The sequence below is a fragment of the Pogona vitticeps genome, chromosome 6 (genome assembly GCF_051106095.1).
Source record: "Pogona vitticeps strain Pit_001003342236 chromosome 6, PviZW2.1, whole genome shotgun sequence".
Taxonomy (NCBI): Eukaryota; Metazoa; Chordata; class Lepidosauria; order Squamata; family Agamidae; genus Pogona; species Pogona vitticeps.
Window position 1 is genome coordinate 90,680,924 of NC_135788.1, and position 18,018 is coordinate 90,698,941.

Here is an 18,018-nt window from a genome sequence, read left to right on the forward strand (position 1 = left end):
ATGAAACAATAACAACGTCTATAGATTCAAACAAACTAACATCTGGTAACTATCCATATTGCTGGGACAACAATTCTGGTTTAGAACCAACAAGATTCATTGTGAGGCTGTCCCAAAGCATTCTTGATCGGTGGGCTTCCTCATAGGAGCACTCTGGACCACACAAATTTTCCCACAGCAGGGGTGTCTGGCCCAATCCCCCTCTGGTCGCGGAGTGTTGAAGGTAGAGTCTGGACGAATCACCTTCTTCGAGGGACCTTGTCCCCACGGAAAGACAATGGCAGTCTATTCTAGTGGATCCACTGATATGCAACTCTCTTTAGTTTTTTCTGGATTGGGTAGTAGTCCTCCTACCTTCAAATTAGGGAAATCTTCTAACAGCCCCAGCATTCTATCATATTTCAATTCTTTCTCCTTTTCCTTATCTCTCTCCAACCTTCTTCCCCTCAGTCACTGGAATTCTGAGCTTCCTCCTCCTTTCTTCCTCCCTTGTTTCCTCCTCCCAGACTGATAGAACTAACTCCTCCCCTATCTGTCCCTCTCTCTCCTCTACCAGAAAGATCTGGACCTTTTCCTTCTTTCCTTTTGATCCCCTCTCCTTCTCCTCTTCCACATTTAACTCTTCACTTTCTATTATCCCTACTGACTCTGTTTCTCCTTTCGTCTCAGTCGTCTTGGTTTGAGGGGACGGCTCACTCTGTTCTCTCTCCTTTTCCTCTACAACTCCTTCACAGACAGTTCATGATTAGGCCTTCTGGAGTCACTAATTCATAGGCTCACTGTAGTCAGCAGTGATTTAATGGCACGTAACAATAAAGCAAAGGTGCAGTCTTCACTGGAAACAGTATGCAGTCCTCCAAAAAGTTTTACCTGGCAATATTTGACAATTGTTTTTGAGAATTGCAACCCATTTCTTCAGAGCCACAGAGTGTAGTCTTGGTGAGCATGTATTTAGACACACATTCAGGGGAGAGGATCTGGAGGGACTAAAATGTGATAAGTACAAACACTGATAATTATCTTAAAAGTTATGTCATTGTGAGGAAGCATAATCCTCCTCATACAGATACACAGATTCACATGTGGATGAAAGAGCCTTCCAAGTGGCAAAAGCTTAGCCTCTAGATGGGGTGCTCAACTTTTTCAGTATGATTAGCCAATGAGGGGTAGCCATCCACAGATTGGCAGGATCTCATGTTTATGGCTAAATGTTGCAGTTGTAGGGAAGCCTAGCTTGACATAGTTGACAGACAGCTGGAATTCATTTGCCGAGTTACAGTGGACCCTCGACTTACAGACGGCTCGACTTACAGACTTTTCGAGTTACAGACTTCTCTGGCTGCAAAATTTAGATTCAACTTGCAGCCAGAGAATTGACTTACAGACCAGAAAAAAACCAAAATGGAATAAAAATAGAATAAAAACCACTGGTTATGGGATTAATCGGTTTTCAGTGCATTGTAGGTCAATGGAGATTCGACTTACAGACTTTTCGACTTGCAGCCACCATTCCAATACGGATTAATTCCTTAAGTAGAGGGTCCACTGTACCTGCAAACAGTGCATAGAAAGCAAGAAAAACCAAAGGATAAATGCTTGGTGGGGGATTATGGGATCCACAGTCGAAAGAGAAGAGAAACAAGATTTCCCCCCCCCCCGATTTCTGATGTTACATCTCTTATCAGGTTCCCAGAAATATCAAAGTCCATTTCTCTCTTCCAGAGGCTTCTTAAAGTTTAGACAGGTGATGCACTAGGGAAGCAAAGAGTCGGGAAAAACAAGATGGAGATGGATGATAAATCATTAAAAGCTTCTGCTCATAATTGTTGCCAAGATTGTTGATTTTATTGTTGCAGTGAATGTTCCATTTCTTAAATTTGAAGAAGACATCAAACAATGGCAAGGAAATAATGATGTCCTTTTTGAAGAACTAATGTATTTGCCTCGGGAGTATGATATGGCTATTTGAAGAGTTTATTCAGATAGATGTCCTGCTGGCTGAAATCCTGTTTGTTAGCCTAGTAAGTCAACTAGAGTAGGACCATTGACTCAGTGGGGATTTGGTGAGTCAACTCTTCTGTGAGTTCCATTGATTCAGTGGGCCTACTCCAGTGCCACCTGCTACACTAAGCAACAGGATTTCAGCCATTGTTTTAAATGGGTCTTATACTTCTGTAGTAGCTTTCTTACATCCGTGGTTACAATGTAAGTGATGCCTAGGCTGGAAAAAGCTAGTAGAAAAACAACAATGTAACCGTCCATGAATTTAATTTTCATACTATGCAAATTTGCATACTATGTAAATAAGCCTACCTAATTTGCATAGTCTTGTATATTTATTAACAGCCGAATGAATTGTATTTCTAATACTGTAAAAAATATTTCTTTCCAAGGACAGAACAGTTATACAAGATATGGGACATGGCACATATGCTAATACTGTACTGACAAATTTAATTAGTGTTGGGAAGTTAGAGAACAAGAAAATCATTTCATAGAAAAGTAGTTTTTATTCATACAAAGTCCAATATGAAATGACAAAGTCCAAGATAAAATTAACCATCTGTGCTTTTGAATATAATATGATGAACTTTGAAATACTAGAGAGAAAAAGCAAACAAAATTATTTTTAAAAGTACAGTGGTACAGGGAAATACCACATATCCATATAAAAGCCAATCAAAACAAAATCTGTTGGAAAAACATACTTTTAAAAATAATTCCATCATGCTTGCAAGAAACTAAGTCTCATATCAATCATGTTTCCAAGACATATACGTAATGTCCATTTTGACCAATGCCCTCACAAGAATTCCATGAGACATATGGTAAATCCATGGAGATTAAGGAGACTGTCTATGGTTCAGACGGTAGGGCAGCTCCTTGAAAATTTGAGAAATAACTGACTAGTAAGTGACTGGGGACGTGGTGGCGCTGCGGAGGACGTGGTGGCGCTGCGGGCTAAACCGCAGAAGCCTGTGCTGCAGGGTCAGAAGACCAAGCAGTCGTAAGATCGAATCCACGCGATGGAGTGAGCTCCCGTCGCTTGTCCCAGCTCCCGCCAACCTAGCGGTTCGAAAGCATGTAAAAGCGAGTAGATAAATAGGGACCACTTCGGTGGGAAGGTAACAGCGTTCCGTGTCTAAGTCGCACTGGCCATGTGACCACGGAAGATTGTCTTCGGACAAACGCTGGCTCTATGGCTTGGAAACGGGGATGAGCACCGCCCCCTAGAGTTGAACACGACTGGACAAAAATTGTCAAGGGGAACCTTTACCTTTACCTTTACCTAAGTGACTGGTAGCTGCCTTGCTTTTAGATGCTGTTACATCTTTCTCCTTTGTTGTTTATTTTTAATGTTTAATTAAGTGTTTTTTGTTATTTACTCTGTAATATTTATTGTGCTACTCTGAGCACTGTTCTGACAGCAGAAGAACAGAATGTAAGTTTTCCAAAGCAGCTACATAATTGATTTTTTAAAAAAGAAAAAGGAAATAACTAGTGTACCTATAATTTTTTAAAAAGCATTTTATTGGGTGTAACCTGCAACAAGCTACACCTGCTGATACTCCCTCTTCACAAAACTGGTGGTGTTGCACAGAAGTTAAAAACTATAGTGAGATTTTTTTTTTCCCAGTGGAAAACACCTTTCTTCATTGAGGACAAGAAAACTCATTAATTGCTGCATCCATAAAAACAGTAGATTCACTCCCTCCCCCCATACCCATGTCAGATCCCTAGAAATGTCCTGCAACCTTCAGCTAATCTCATCATTTTCTCCTCTCTGTTCCAAATTTATTCTCTTCCTTTTTCACACACACATACACACATTCTACATGTCCCTGTTCCTGGCGGGAGACGTGGGTCAACTTCCTCACACATTGTTTCCTATTTTTTAAAAAATGCTTCTCTCTGCTGTTCATTAAAATGACATATTCTGATGGTGCTGGTAATGCCTTGTCCATCATCAGCAGAGAAGGTGGGTCAGTTTCAGCCATCGGAGCCAAAGGATGCTTTTACCCTCTTCCTACCAACACCTGCAACTGGCAGCTGACTTAAAACATTATGATGTTGTATTATTACCTTCTGTTGTGGTCCTGCTTGTTGCCAATGAACAAGATCAAAATATCTTTCTTTTTTTGAAAGCCAGAAGTGAAAATATTGTTTTAGTATTCTTCATCTACTTTGTGTTGTAATATTGGTGCTTGTTATGTAATTGCTACAATCTTTACATTTATTAATATTTTATGTACTGGTTAGGAATCATTTTGTGATACTCCAGCAGGATTGTGCTGTTATTTTCCTGTCTGATTGTGTTGTAAACCCCTTTGACCATATTTGTTACTGAAAGATGGCATGTCTTGCAACACAGGTATACCACAATTTGGAAATGTCTTTGGACTACAGCTCCCAGAATCCCCTCAGTCACCATTGCTTCTGAGACCAACACTCTGATTTCTTGAAGATTTAGATTGATGGGTTCCTGATTACAGAGATTGATGGGTTCCTACAGTTGGCGTGGATACAACCCGGGCCAAACAGAAACAGAATTCTCTGACGTCAGAATGAGGTCACAATCTGGAGAGGATCTGTTTCTCTGCAAACCAAGTGACAGTTAACAGTCAGGCTGAGCCTTCACATGGTGAAGGATGACTCTTCGTGACTGGTAAAGAAGAAGGAGGGTCTGTATTAATTTTCAAGCGTCCCTTAGGATAGCACATGACAATATATTATCCTTTCCTGGATGGGAAAAGATTTTAGAAGGATTTGTAGAAAATGCGTTCATAGTGGTTGCCTTGTAAGGGAAATGGCTGATATTTCAAAATAAGGATGTTCTTCAAAGATAGCATTTTCCCGAGAGCTTGCAAAGTTTCCCTTTTGGGCCAGAACTCTAAAATTCTTGAGTCAGGATGAATATCAAATATCAAGAGACCATAAGAGCCTCTTGAACAAGTAGGAGCCAGTCATTGACATGACCTTCCACCCTTTTCTACAAGACTAATGTCTTCCTTCTTCTCAGTTCTCAGATCGGTGGCAAGCAAAGACAAAACCATTATTTTGTGTTAAATTTAGGATCCCAGAGAGAGGTGGGTGGGTGGGTTTTTCTGCCTCAGATGTCAAAATAACTTGGCCACGCCTGCATACTACACACTTTAAATGAATACAAGTAGGGAAGCAGATGTTTGAAAAACTCCTTCAATACATAAGCACTAACAGATAATATTACTGAGATATTTCATGAAGGAACAAAGATATATATGGTACATGTTACCATGGCCAAGAAAGAAGAGGGGACAGAACCAAAAGATAAAGAAATGTGATGTCTTCTTAACTGGTAGGAAGAAGCAACTAGACCCATGAATGGGAGAAACCATATACTATTCAAGCACTCTGTCCTGAAACCAATCCTACAAATATTCAAGCACAGATTTATTGGGGCTGATTCTTCTTCATTCCAGAGTTCAGAGGTTGTTAGGGTAGGGATTTTGTTCACACCCCCTCTTCTTAAGTGTTAGATATTCTTGTTTAACCTTTTGTTTTTTCCCCCATATTGGTCATATTTTGGAAAGAGTTGTGTTGGAGAGGATATTCTCTGCATGAGACAAACAACAATCATATGATTTATTTGTATTCAAAAATCTTTTTAATTCAACAGAGCTTCCCCCAAACATCTGATGATTAACAATGTGCTCCTGCAGACCAACATTTCATAAGCAACACCAGCAACACCAAATGATGTATGTTAACAACAGGATATCCTGTTGTGTTTCTTTTACCTATATATCCCCCGCCCCCAGAATGCTAGAGGACAGTTTACTCTGGACAGTTTCCACCATGTTGGAAGTCACTCATCCATAAGGTTGTCATAGGTCAAAGGCAATGTGATGGCTCATAAAAACATTCCAAGCAGAGCTTGGTTATTGTTTCCATTTTGGACTACGGCTCCCAGAATCCCCTGTCACCATAGGCATAGGTCAGTGTAGACTATTCTTCAGGTCCATTACAAGACCAACAGTTTGCTTTGCTGAAGGTTCATACTGATGGTTCTATAATCACAAGGATTGATGGGTTCCTACAGTTGGCATGGATACAACCCGGGCCAAACAGAAACAGAATTCTCTGATGTCAGAGTGAGGTAACAATCTGGAGAGTTCTTGTTTCTCTGCAAACCAAGTGACAGTTAACAGTCAGGCTGAGCCTTAACATGGTCAGCATGGATCTTCATGACAGGAAAAGGGAAAGGTTGGATGGGGGGGGAGGGAAGCTGAATTAATTTTCAGCAGATATAGCAGATAAAGCGTTGGACTACAGCTCAGGAGACATGGGTTTAAATCCCTCCTTGGCCTTCAAAACTTTCTGGAGAATAGCAAAGGTAAACCATTCCTGGAAAATCTTATGTACTTCACAAATCCTATCAGGGTCACCAGAAGCTGGAAATGCCTTGCCATAAAAGGACAATAAAATCATCTTTTAAGAGTGGGGAGCTACTAGAAGGATTCATAGAGAAGGTTTTCCCAGTACTTTCCTGCCTGTTTTGTGTGCTTCACAGAGCACATTTCCCTCAGGGCTTTTTTGGACTGCAACTCCCAGAAACCTTGGGTCAGGATGTCCAGTGGCCATACCATCTGGGAATTCTGAGAAATGGAAGTAATTTTTTCAACCTTTAGTTCAGCCTATGAGATTGAGTAACAAAATGACTGTGCCTAAGAAAGAAAGAAAAAGAAAATCAACTTTAATTTTTATCTGATTGCAAATAGATGGTCATGAGGAATGCCAGACAGCAGGAGAGCGCAAGTTCTTGAACAAGGAGCCAGTCATTCAGGTGACCTTTACTTTCTGCTTTCTTTCCATCTTTTGCTGTAGAAGTAATGATTTTCTTAGTTTGTTTCTGATTCACAAGTCTGGGGCAGCCGTGTACGATGCAGAGGAAAAAAGCCAATTCAGGTGTCAAGCAGGGACAAACAACTATTTTATGTGATACCTTGGCTCCCAAAGAGGGGTGTGTAGGATTTTCTGCCTCAAGTGTTCAAATAATGTGGCCTGTCCTGCATACTGTGCACCTTGATTTAACACAAGTGGGAAAGGGGATGATTTAAAAGATGGCTTCAATTTATAAACACTGAGAAATATTATTATCCACATATGAGGAACAAGATGATATACAGTATATATTTCCACAGCCAAGAAAGAAGGACAATCAAGAATATCTAAGGTTGTGTGACAATTTGAACAAGCCAGGGACAATGTGAAGAAAACCATGCTGAGAACCTCAGTAAGGAACCTACTTTCTACATTTAATGTTCAGCCATGTTAGTTTCTGAAAGGTGATGAGGGTGTGAATTGTAGATGGAGTAAAACCATTCCTTCAAAATATTCAAGCACAGCTTTATTTGGGAGAATACCTCTTCACTCCATTGTATAGAAATAGTTGGGGATGTTAATTTGATTCTCACATCCTTTTCTAAATGGTTGAATATTTTGTTTGGACCCTTATCTCTTTTTAAAATTGCTCATCTCTACAAAGAGCTGTGTAGGAAAGAACATTCCCTCTCTCACCCTCCCCAAACAAAAACATTGCCTAAATGTGTAATTTAATTGCATCTAATTTATTTTTAATTTTGTACAGCTATCCCCCAAACATCTGATGCTTCCCAATGAACTTATGTCAGATCAACTTTTGTAAGGATAATCAACAAGATCCATGGCTGTGTGGCAATTTGAACAATTCACAGATAACCCTATCTCTAATTTCAATCTAACAAGAAAGAAGTCCAGTTGCCATGACTCAACTTCCAGCTAAGTGAGAAGCCTACTTTTAAAAATATATGTGCAGTCATGCTAGTTTCTGAAAGGTGATGGTGCAAGAACTAGGCATAGTGGCTAGAGTGAAAACTAGCACTTGAGAGACCTGGGTTCAAATCCCTGAGTGACCACAGTAACTTCCTGGAGGTGTGGCATTGGTACAGCCCCTCCTTCAAGAACTCTCATACCTTGAAAAATCTGTTTGGGTCATTATAAGTTAGATAAGACATGATAACACATAAAATGCACAAACTTTTTAAAAAGACAAATATCACTTAGTAATCCATAGCAGAAAGAGCCATCTATTTTCACATTGCATTTCCTAATGTTCCATGACCCTGATTTATGCGGAACTAATCACCATAAGGCACACCAAACTTTACCTTCCATTTGAATACAGAGGTCTTATGCCCAAAGTAAGTTCACCCCTTTTCTTTTTTAAAAAAACTCTCTGACTGCAGTACTTATACCTACATATGTACTAAAAAAGTTTAGATATCTTTCACAAATTTGCTTTTTCTCACAAAAAAAAAGGTCTCTGAAGAATGCCGTGAGCTCTCCTGAATACAAACCACAGTGGACCTGCCAGAAAGATGGAAATGAATATCAGGAACTATTTGCACGAACTGCTATTTGCCTCAGTGTTGCCTTCTCTGCTCTCACTCTGCTCCAGGATCCTGTTCACTCTCAGCAGATCCCTCCCTCCCCATGAGTTTGACTTGCTGTGCCTCCCAGGGCCCCAGTCCTTATCAATACCTGGAACGGGAGCCCCTTCCTCTAATCGGGAAAGCAAGAGGGAAATGTCCCAGGATGCAATGATCCAGATTGGCAGATCTCTCTGAGCCCTCCCCCAGCCACCATATTCCCCCCTGTGAGCCCCATCCCATCCCCCCACCTGTGGACCCCCAGACACCCTTACCTGACGGCTGTAGCTGCTGGGCTACAGAGTGCCTGAGGCAATGGCAGAGCAGGAAGGAGGGTTCTCTCCCCTTTCTCCTCCCCCCCCCCCCAACATGTTCTTGGCTTCCCTTCTCTCTCCCTCTCTTCCTTTTCCTCCTCCGTTCCCCTCTGGCTCTTCCAATGCTCTTAGGGTAGCCTTGGCAAGGTCAGAAGGGCAGAGGAGGAAAAGGAAGAGTAAAGGGAGGAAGGGGAGATGGGGAGGGAGTGGAGGAGGAGTGGGAGAGAGGAAGGGAGGGAGGGAAGCCATTACCCTTCCTTCCTTTTCTGCCATCTAGTGATGTGTGCCTCTCCCCCCCCCCCCAAATTTATCCTCATTTGGGCTGAATCAAAGCCCATGGCTTGGCCTTTTCCAAGCAGATTGGACTCCGATTGGATTGAGTTGTCCCCCAGTGGGGGCACCAAACTCTGAGAGGCCTCCCCCAGCCCTTCCTTGAGTCTCCAAATGTTTTTTCCCAAACAAGGTGGACCGGAGGGCTGCTGGATGGAAGGGAAGGGGCTCAGAGTGTGTCAGGAAGAAGCAAAGGGCTCACTGCTCTCGGGAGGAACGGAGGGAGGAGGGGGAGCCTTGGAGACTCAAGAGAGGGGACCGGGGAGTTGAGTTCTTCCACGGTTCGGATGGGTATCCAAGCCAGGGAAGAACTCTGGGGGGGTCGTAAAGCTTCCCTCATATTTGAGGTGAAGATTACGATGCACCTTTTTTGTGATCTGAGCCAAGCCATGAAAAAGCTTGGCACCCTGGCACCGTCATCGGCACAGCACAGCCAAAGTCGGGTAAGTGAGTGTGAGTGGGAGGGAGGAGCAGCCCACTGCCCTCCCAACTGTCCTCTGGCTCGGATGGCGAGATGGGCGCCAAGTACGAGCGCACCACAAGCCTGCTCTCAAAGCAGGGAAGTAGGAGGTTCGGCAGGTCTTTACTTTCCCTGGCACTTGAAACGCTGCTATGGCCAAGGAGGAAGGGCAGGGAAGAGGGGTGGGAGGCAGAGGAGAAACCAGAATCTGGGGGCAGGTGCAGAATCCTAGCCACAACTAGAAGGGGAGGTGGTTTTGCAGGCTCCCTGATGTAGGAAAGAGGGAGGGGGATGAGGCTGGAGTGGCAGAAGATAGAGCAGGATGTGGTCCTCCCTTCCTCCTTGCCATCACTGTTGCTGCAGCCAGAGCTCCAGAAGGGAGTCGAAAGAGGGGAGGGGAGTAAGATTTTCCCTCCAGAGCTTCTCCAAAATTAATTGTATTCTGTGGTGGAGAATCATGGGGGGAAAGGACCCAAGACAGAATAAGAGCGTTGATTATGATGACAGTCCCTTTATATTCTGATTAGATCTTGAATGGGAAAAAGATGGGCATGTTGTCCTTCTGTGCTGGGGTAAGGCTGAAGGGAACATCTCCCTGGCGTGGCAGGGGCAGGAAAGGGAGGACTCCAATCTCTTCCTGTGCTGTGCTGACCCTGCAGGCTTATAAGGCCTCCTCAACCAAAGGATCTCACCACTGGGCAGGCGCAATCACTCTTTCATTTCTCTTGTACAGTCCTGGACTTTCCCTCTTCCTCCAGAAGCTCCTTGTGTTTGATTCTTCAAATAAGGAACTTAGCTCACTTTTCTTCACCAAAAAATTCTCTTTCAGTCTTTATTAGGATTTTTCCATGCCTCGTGATGGTTCTGCTCAGAACTGATCATCCTGTCTTCTATTCCCGAAGGGAAAGATTCTGCTTCTCTGAAAGGCTGGTTTTGCCTGATGGATCATATTCAGGGAAACCGCACAGAAAGGGCAACATGCAGACTCCTTTGCACTGAATTGAAGCATCCAGACCAGAAAAACTGTTTTCAAGCTTTCACACCTTCATGGAATGGAGCACCATGGTCGTGGTTGTCATTGTGTCCTCCTCCTCTTGACTTTTCTCATTTGCTGAGTGTCTCCACATGCTTTCTGGTAAAGGACCTGGTTTGGGGGCATCAGTAGCATTGACGGTGCCCTGCAGGCCATGGGACCAGGGAGTTGTTCCAGGGGTCAAGCACTTATGATGCATTCTCATGGTTAGATGTGGTCCAGTGATACAATTTTGCATATGTTCCCATACCTGTACAATGTCCAGTGCTTTGTGTGACCAACTGGTGCAATGCATTCATGTGGCTGAATATCTTCTTCACACACAAAAAAAATTGAGGGAGGCTTGGTAATAATCCTTGCATTGTTCTGGTACTCTTCCAAGCCTGTAAATGTCATTTCTTTGACTCATGAGATCTGACCTGAAGCTGGTCCCTGTGATCAGAGTAGTTCTGATCTCCTGAAATACCTTCTTCTGAAGCTCATTTGTTGCAGATGATTTATAGGCTGTGCAAAGGGATCCGTATCTTCCATTATGGTCATTTTCTTTTCTTGACTTTGTCAACAGTCAAATATTTGTCAAACAGTAGCAGAGAGAGGTTTGGAATCTACTTAATCTTTAATCTCACGGGGAGCCTCATCCTGCTCAGATCCTGCAGGAGAACAGTACTTTCTGTGAACTTGGCGTTTAATGCCACACAACTCAGGCACTGACACAACCTAATGACCTAAGAGGACGCTCAAAACTCTTGAGCCCACATTTCATTCCTCTGATTTCTTCCTTTGCCTTCTGTACGTGGTGGCTTTGACTCTTCCCACTCTTGCCAGTTCCTTTTCCTGGTAGTTTGCTGCAGGCTCATCTCTAACTAGAAGGTTCTGTCTTGAACGTTGCCCAAATACATCAAGTGGAACCATGGTGGTATCTCTCTCCTAGTCTAGCTTGAATTCCAACTGGTCTCCATCCTTGTTGATTTCTGCCATCATGTCCACAGTCTGAATGTTTCATTGGGCAAATTCCTGTCAGAATCAGCTTCAGAGGCTCCCTAGGGATCCCTTTTGCCCTGAGGAACCCTTTATTTCCAGAACCCCAATCTGGTTTGCACTGGAGGATTTGCAGCAACAGGAATTTGTCAATTATCTGCTAAGTATCCCAGACGGATTAGTTGTAATTTATCATTTTGCTGTGGTCCCAAAGCTCCCCCCACCCCAACCCCTTTGGTGCCCAAAGCATCCTCTTTCCTTGAGGGAAACGATCGTTTGCTGTTTTCCTCCGTGACTCTTTCTGTTGCCTCACTGTCTTTTTTCTTCCTTGCTTTGAGGGTTTGGTCTTCTTGGCTGCCCCTGTAGCTCCCCTTTGCCTCCATTGTCAGTCACTGTTTTTTTGTTCAGACCCTCTGCATGGTTCAGACCCATACAGACACCCAAATATTCTGCCTCTGGACACCACAACTGGAAAGGTGCTGTATTTCTATTGCTCCACAAAAAACCAGGGGAAGCATTTTCTTAACTCTGCTACACTCTGGGACCTTGGGAGGCTTCGCTATATTCTTACTTCTATATGCTTATTTAAATCGATTTCTAATATTGTTGTGCTCTTTGAGCAGGATACTTCTCTCTCTCTCTCTCTCACTCATTCACACACACACACACACACACACACACACACACACACACAGAGAGAGAGAGAGAGAGAGAGAGAGAGAGAGAGAGAGAGAGAGAGAGAGAGAGCGCTAAGTGACTAGGATTTTGGCTTGCTTGCTTTGTGAATTTCTCTACTAGACGGTCCCTGAGCTTGGGACTCCTCTCATTTACTTTGAGTTGCTCAGATCCTTTGAGATCTTTGTCCCCTACAACAATTCTGCCTCTGGTCATCTCAAGAGTGAGGGTGCTGTATTTCCAGGACTCCGCTTGGGAGTAGAATAAAACTGCCCAGCAATCTGTTTTTTCCATGGGTATGTGACTTACACTTTGCAGGATGGCTCTCATAGTGGATAACTGTCAAATCTTTCAATCCTTTTTTCACACTTTTAATCCTTCTCATTCCAATGATAGTGGGATACAGTGGGCCTGAGCCTTTCATTACTGCTTCTGAGTTTAGTTGCTCCTCTTCCGTTCTGTTTTTCAACCCTGTTGCCTCTTAGATCTGTGCTTCATTTTGGGTTCTTACTGGGGGATTGTCTGTGGGAAAGCTTGAGGGGATTAGGCATCAACGAATGCTCGTGGCATTCTCTACCAGTGCAAAGTGTCCACAACCCTTCTCACTCCTTGGTTCTCCAAAATGACTCTTGCTTCTTTTCTGCTTTTTGGCACGCCATTGGTGGATGGAGGTGTGAAATCCATAGTTGAGCTACCAGGTACCACTCTGTGTCCACCTTAGTGAAGAAATTCCACAATGAACCAAGACAATCATTGTCTTCACTCATCAACATTCTACACTCCTATCGACAGTGGGATGGTTTCTTGGTTCTTATTTACTGTTTGTCCTTTTAACAAGAACACCCCCTTCACAGGACAGCACAAAAAGATAAAGAGTCTTCAGACAAGACCCTTGGCTTGCTTTTCCTGCTGTGGTCCGAGTCTCACCTCAGCACTAGAATTGGGGAGAGTCACCTTTCAGCTGGGAGATTCCCTCTCCTTTCCCATCCTGGGGTGCAGCACAGTCTGAACAGGGAAGTGAGGACGCTCAGCAACACCTGATCCCCTACCTTTCCCAGGCTCCCCCATGTTGGAGCTCAAGGCTCCGGGGACCCTGGGAAAGGTCGCTGCCATAGCAACCTTGCCTGTGCCTGAGGATGAGGGGCAGGGACGTAGAGGGGGAGGCCTCCCTGCCCCTCCCTGCTGCAGCCAGAGCCGGAGGCAGTTCAGCAGGTGTGAGTGGGAGGGAGGGGCCACATGGGGGAAGGGGGCCATTCGGAATGTGGGTGCCAGTCAAAGAGGCATCCCATTGACATTCCGGATTGGGGGATTCCAGGACTCAGAGGCATAAATTCTCCCAGGGGCATAAATTATCCATGTCTTGAGGAAGACTTGTGTCCGCCAGGATGAGAGACTGGGGCGGGAGACTGAGTTCCAGCTGCCTGTGGGAGCAATGGAGGAAGAGAGGGAGTCTGCTGAGAACATACAGGGTCCTCACTATGCTGTGTTGATGTTCATAGGCATCCTTCAGTCTCAAGAGACTATGGTAACGTGCTCTGTATGGAGGACTTGGACGCTGTATGGGAAGCTGGAGTGTCCTCTTCAGAGCACAAAGCCTGGGTAAAATAATATGGAGGATAGGCTGTTACCCAAGCAGCAAATCCCACCTCTCCACATCGGTGAAATAGTCCAATGGATAGGCAAGAGTGAATACAACTGGTTCCAGCGATGTCGCAGGAGTTGCCAGAATGACACAAACTGCCTTCAGGACTCTGGCTCTGGATTTTGCCTCGAGGTTAACTTCCATCTCTCTCTCTCTCTCTCTCTCATGGCATGAACATGACAACACAATTAGTAAATATATCAAATAATTTTCACCCAACAATGGGCAACATCAAAAGTATTTGCAACAACTAACAACATGTATCCCATAATAGCTGTTTAGGGAGTTCCTAAACAGGGAGTTCCCTGAAACAGCTGTGAAGTTGCTTCTTCATGGAAGTGTCATTGTTTGTTGGTTTTATTTATAGGCTGCCTTTCTCCTGATAAGGGGACCCAAGGTAGCTCACAATATTAAAAAGAATAAAACCAAAGACATAATAAATGAAACAATAAAAAACAGTTAAACTAATTAAAGTACAATTGAATAATTAGAAGCAAGTAAATGCTGAACACCATCTTAATTTCATGAAGGCATTCAGGGACTCAATCTTGATGGTTAAAAGCCTGCCTGACAAGATGGGTCTTCAGCTAGTGGCGGAAGAGAGAAAGCAGGGGCCCAGCCGGACCTCCTCTAGGAGAGCATCCCATAACCTGGGACCTGGAACAGAGAAGGCCCTCTCTCTCGTGGCCCCATCAACCATGCCTCCACTGGTGATTCTGATCTATCATCCTGCTCCTGTTGCTGCAGGCCAAAGGATTTTGAAAAAGAGCAACAATAAAATACACACCCTGTAATGAAATTATTAACTGCTTTGGTATTGTTCCTTTGTTTACCTATTTGTAATGTCATTAAGGCTTGTGATATGATTCCATTGATATTTTGCTACAGGTACAGAATACACAATGTACTTGTCACAAGTTTTCTTCAGTGGGATTATTTTGTTCCATATTTCCATCAGACTCTTTTGTGCACTACCTTGACCATATTGGTTATTAAAAGATTTAGGAGCTTTATTGCTATGTTTCATGTACTTGAATCGTTGAAAGTCTTTGGCTTATTTTTTGAAAGTCTTCAGTCTCTTGGTTTATTCTTTGTAAGGATTACCTTATAGTAAGATACCTTGAAAACTAAATAAAAAATAAACATTTGTATTGGAAAATGTTGAATTTATCTTCAGTATGTTTTAAAATAATTATGGGCACTTTACACACTTAACATAAAGATGTGGGTGTTGTGAAATAGTCATTCTGAACAAAACAAGGAACTAGCTTCCAACCTAGACATGTACATCAAGATGGAAAATGTTCAGACTGGACGTATATTGAGAATTCAGGCTTTCAGCCTGAAAACTGGGCTGGGTTTCGACAAGCTAAGCAAAGGCAGGACTCCATCAAGCACAGCACCATCCTGGCATGACATCTGTGCCACATGATGGTGTGTACATTCACCAGCTTTAAAAATAGAGTCTGGACACCAGCTTTAGGAAGCTACTAAAGAGCACTTTCTTTGGCCACCTGCTTTTGGGTCTATAATTCAGTCGTCCCAAATCTAATATTCACCAAAATTGGACAGGTTGGGGAGGAGAGACCGTTGAAGATTCTTTGTGAGTTTGTAAAGTTTGTGAAAGTTTATGGTTTGAATAGTGATGAGCCACAAACCATCATGAACCACCTTTCCCCTTGTTCATGCCCATTTCTAATTCTAAATACTAAGATGCAAATAAACATAAAAACACATGAGTAAGTATTATGCACATTTTTAAAGTCCCAATTTTCAATAGTCCCTCAGTTGCAACAGGGTCCATCTACATAACACAACAACAACAACATATCAGAATTGAAGAGCTGGAAGAGACCCTGTGGATCATGAAGTTGAGCCTTTGTCAAGGAGGCACAGTAGGGAATCGAACTCCCAACCTCTGACTCCACAACCAGAAACTCAAGTCACTGAGCTATCTGGGAATTCTTTGTCTGTGCACAGAAGGACAACAAGAAGGGGCCATCCTACTCGCCCACCCTTGTAGGAGTCACTGGGAAGGGACATGTCTGGGTCTGAAATAAAAGGGCCAATAAGAGTTGTGGGCCCAAGGAAAGGGCCTCCCCTTAAAATAGGACATGGTATGGAAGCCATTATCTCTTAGGGTTACTATATTATCTGTTTGACCACGTTTTACCTAGATTTTAGGTATATCATCCTGTTTCAGTTCAGACCATAACCTGGCCTGGGTTCCAAGTTTTAATTTTCATTTCACACTAAGTCCATAGCCCTTATAGATACAAGGCAAAATCTATGGTTGAGATCTGCTCCTTTGCAAGAAATGAATGCAAGATTTAAAAACAATGCTAATGCTGCAGATGAGAAAAGCACTGTACTTTTCACCCTCATGCAAGGGTGAAAGATCTTACCGGGTGGTAAATTGACAAGGTATGGGAATAATTTTCAGTGGTGTTTTGTGATGTCTTGAGACACTTTTTTTTGAGTATGAGGAAATTCATAATCCTTAAAGTCATTAGATCCATTCACTTTGACCCATGCTTATCATCTGCTCTCTGTTCCAAATTGATCCTCTTCTTCTCTCTCTATCGCACACACACACACACAAACACAAACACACACACACACAGAGTGTGCCCCTTCTCTTGGCTAGAGAAGTAGGTCACCTCCCTCAAACACTGATGATTTCCCTGTTAAAGTAATCCTATAAGGGTAGGACCCAGACCTTTTGCTATCTGAAATAGTGCAGTAAATGCCATCTTCTCACTCCCATACCTGAGCTATGTAATAAGCCAGGCAGACAGTTTCAAAAGCCTCTCTCTTTATGGTCAGGAGGACAGAGAGAGAGAGGAGAGAGAGAGGCTTGTAAAGCTGTCTGCCTCACAATTTGATAATGAAAGACTTAAAGCAATTAACTATTTGCTGTTCTTGGGGGTGGGGAATCTGCTGTCTGAAGCAACTGCTTCATTCTTCTTCCTAAAAGGAGCTGCCCTGTTCACAGAGAATGGAAGGTCAGCCAGTGGCCTTAATAATGTCACTGTATCAAGCCTGCTACAATGAACTTCAAATAAATGATCACTTCAGTCAATAATGGATTATTATACTTACCTGGTTATATGGGGGACGTGGTGGCGCTGTGGGCTAAACCACAGAAGCCTGTGCTGCAGGGTCAGAAGACCAAGCAGTCGTAAGATCGAATCCACGCGACGGAGTGAGCTCCCGTCGCTTGTCCCAGCTCCCGCCAACCTAGCGGTTCGAAAGCATGCAAATACAAGTAGATAAATAGGGACCACCTCGGTGGGAAGGTAACAGCGTTCCGTGTCTAAGTCGCACTGGCCATGTGACCACGGAAGATTGTCTTCGGACAAAACGCTGGCTCTATGGCTTGGAAACGGGGATGAGCACTGCCCCCTAGAGTCGAACACGACTGGACAAAAATTGTCAAGGGGAACCTTTACCTTTACCTATACTTACCTGGTTATATAACCCATACCAGAATTTGGAAAGAAAGAGTTAAAAGAAATAAAACTAACTATAACTCAATACATGTTTCCAGTAATGAGGAGATAACAAAGTTATTTTTCAAAAGCCACTAGCAAGTGAAAATGACATTTTAACATTTTGTAGAAATGAGTAATCTGTTCTTGTTAGGTTCAAATATACTTTTAAATAGCATTTAGAATGGAATTTTTAATTTTACGCTATTCTGTAATCTTACTCTTTTTCTAAGTTAAAAAAAAGAAAAGCCAAATAAAGTGACAAATTGCTAAAATTCTTGCATTGTTAGCTGTAGCAAATTATCAAGGACCAATGCTGAGGTAAGTTACAGACTGTATTACGTTGCTTTTAAAAGCTTGCTTCACTCTATTTAAACAACTGTTGGTATCTAGAACATGAACCTGAGGTAGCAAGCTTTATCTGTGTATGTGTAGAATACAGTCATGCCCCACTTAACGATTGCCGTTGCGATCACAAAACAATGGTCTAAATGGGGGAATTTCGCTTAGCGATGATCGGTTCCCTCCTTCAGGAACCGATTTTCGCTTTACGACGATCAAAAACAGCTGATCGTCGGGTTTTCAAAATGGGTGCCGGGTGCTTAAAATTGCTCCCCGCTGTGCTTAGGGATGGATTCCTCACTATAC